Source organism: Eretmochelys imbricata, chromosome 1 (genome assembly GCF_965152235.1).
Source record: "Eretmochelys imbricata isolate rEreImb1 chromosome 1, rEreImb1.hap1, whole genome shotgun sequence".
In the NCBI taxonomy this organism is placed as follows: Eukaryota; Metazoa; Chordata; order Testudines; family Cheloniidae; genus Eretmochelys; species Eretmochelys imbricata.
The window spans coordinates 208,912,748-208,915,828 of record NC_135572.1 but is presented as its reverse complement, the minus strand read 5'-3'; the positions used below and the strand labels follow the sequence as shown (position 1 = coordinate 208,915,828).

General features: G+C 49.3%; 1 pseudogene; it reads right to left on the bottom strand.

The window, feature by feature from the left end:
- Positions 1-480: 480 nt before the first annotated feature.
- LOC144259168 (uncharacterized) lies at positions 481-2,406 on the bottom strand (annotated as a pseudogene).
- Positions 2,407-3,081: the final 675 nt, after the last annotated feature.

Here is a 3,081-nt window from a genome sequence, read left to right as displayed (position 1 = left end):
GGGTAGCTATCCCACAGTTCCCGCAGACCTCAGCGAAACCAACATTCCCATTGTTATTGCTGCTTGCTGTGTGCTCCACAATCTCTGTGAGAGTAAGGGGGAGACGTTTATGGCAGGGTGGGAGGTTGAGGCAAATCACCTGGCTGCTGAATATGCGCAGCCAGACACCAGGGCGATTAGAAGAACACAGCAGGAAGCGCTGCGCGTCAGAGAAGCTTTGAAAACCAGTTTAATGACTGGCCAGAGTACCGTGTGACAGTTCTGTTTGTTTCCCCTTGATGAAAGCCCACCCCCTTTGGTTGACTCTAATTCCCTGTAAGCCACCCACCCTCCCCGCTTCGATCACAGCTTGCTTGCAAAGGAAATAAAGTCACTATCGTTTAAAAAACATGTATTCTTTATTAATTGATTATAAAAATAGGGAGATAACCCACAAGGTAGCCCGGGTGGGATGTGGGAGGAGGGAAGGGAAAGGCCACTTCAAAACTTGTTGAATGACAGCCATCTGTTGCTTGGGCTGTCTACTGGGGTGGAGTAGCTGAGTGCCCGAAGGCTCCCTCCAGGCATTTTTGGGCGTCTGGGTGAGGAGGCTATGGAACTTGGGGAGGAGGGAGGGCGGTTAAACAGGGGCTGCAGCAGCAGTCTGTGATCCTGCCGCCGTTCCTGAACCTCCACCAGACCCAGAGCATGTCTGTTTGATCCCGCAGTAGCCCCAGCGTTGCCTCATGCCTCCTCTGATCTTCCTGCCACCACCTCTCATCTCGATCATCCCTCCTGTCCTCACGTTTATTGGCCGCTTTCCTGTACTTTGCTACTGTGTCCCTCCACACATTCTGCTGAGCTCTGTCAGTGCCGGACGACTGCATGACCTCAGAGAACATTTCATCGCGTGTGTGGTTTTTTCGCCGCCTTATCTGAGATAGCCTTTGGGATGGAGGAGGGAGGCTTAAAACATTTGCAGCTGCCAGAGGGAAAAAAAGGAGTGAAGTATTTTAAAAGATACATTTTACAGAACAATGGCTATACTCTTTCACGGTGAACAACACTATTCACATTACATAGCACATGTGATTTTGGTACAAGGTCACATTTTGCATCTTATATTGAGTGCCTGTGGCTTTGGTGATAGAGATCACACACGCAGGGCTGGGCAACAGAATTCGGCTTGCAGGCGGCCAGGGTAAGCCATAGTCTTTCGGCTTCTGCAACCTTCGTAACAGCAGCGCCCTCCTCTCCCATACCAAGCAAAGCCCGTTGAGTTGGCCATTTAGTGTTGCACTTTTTGTGTTAACGTGCAGCAGCAGAAACCAAACTAACTCGCTTCTCCCATCCAATTCTCTGGGATGATCGCTTTACCCCTCCCCGCACAGCATGGCTGGTATCAGAGAAGATCCCTGCTAGCCAAACGCGAACAGCTCAGCGCCAATGTCCACCACCACCACCACCACTTGGCTAACTGCGGGGAGGATTTCTTTTCAGCCACAGGCAAATAGCCCAGTAGGAATGGCCACCTCTGAATGTCCCCTTAATTAAATTCCCGCATTTCAACCAGGTTACCATGAACGATATCACTCTCCTGAGGATAACACAGAGAGATAAAGAACGGATATTGCTTGAATGCCAGCAAACACCAGGACCATACGCTGCCATGCTTTGACATGCAGTGATACAAGATTACTTGCTACTAGCATGGTGTAGTAAAGTGTCTTTAGAGTACCGCCAGGAGAGCTTCATGGAGATGTCCCTGGAGGAATTCCGCTCCATCCCCAGACATGTTAACAGACTTTTCCAGTAGCTGTACTGGCCACGAATGCATCCCAAGTCCTCACAGCAAATTAATCATTAAAAAACTCTTGCTTTTAAAACATGTATTATATTTAAAAAGGTACACTCACCAGAGGTCCCTTCTCCTGTTTGGTTGGGGTGGAGGGTATTTCAGTCAGGGTGATAAAAAGATCCTGGCTGTCGGGGAGAATGGTGTGCTGTGTGCTCTCCTCAAGCTCGTCCTCCTCCTCCTCTTCCCCATCCACAAAATCCTCAGGCATGGCGGTGAGTACCCCATCATCGGAGTCCTCGGACAGGGGTGGGGTAGTGGTGGCGGCCCCCCCTGGAATTGCATGCAGCTCAGCATAGAAGTGGCATGTCTGGGGCTCTGTCCCGGAGCGTCTGTTTGATTCTTTGATTTTCTGGTATGCTTGTCTGAGCTCCTTAAGTTTCACACGGCACTGTGTTGCGTCCCTGCTGTAGCCTCTGTCCATCATGGCCTTGGAGATTTTTTGAAATATTTTGGCATTTCGTCTTTTGGAACGTAGCTGATAGCACAGATTCCTCTCCCCATACAGCGATCAGATCGAGTACCTCCTGTTCGGTCCATGCTGGAGCTCTTTTTCGATTATGGGACTGCATGGTTACCTGTACTGATGAGCTTGCCTGGCCAAACAGGAAATGAGATTCAAAAGTTCCCGGGGCTTTTCCTTTACACCTGGCCAGTGCATCTGAGTTCAGAGTGCTGTCCAGAGCGGTCACAATGGTGTACTGTGGGATAGCTCCCGGAGGCCAATACCGTAGAATTGCGTCCACACTAACCATAATTCGAAACGGCGATGTCAATTTCAGTGATAATCCCCTCATCAGGGAGGAGTACAGAAATTGATTTTAAAAGCCCTTTATGTCGACAAAAATGGCTTCGTTGTGTGGACGGGTGCAGGGTTCATTCGATTTAACGCTGCTAAATTCGACATAAACTCGTAGTATAGACCAGGCCTAAGAGGCCCACCAGCATGTATCACCTTTCACTGCCTTATTTCTTTGAAACTTTAAAGTCATGTAATCCCAGATCTGTAATGATGATAGTGCCCCGTCCTCATCGAGGAGTGAGAGTGTGGATTTAGGGATGCTCCAAAGCTTAGCTGAAACTTTTGGGATTCCTTCCACCTCCCATTCGGACCAGTGCTGGCTCTCTCCTCCACCAACCCTTTCACACAGGTCTAGCTCTATATCTTTGTAGCTTTCTTAGTAGGAAGGCCCAGAAGCCTGCCACCTCTTCCTGGGAAGTTTTAAAACACACTCTTTCCACGTAAC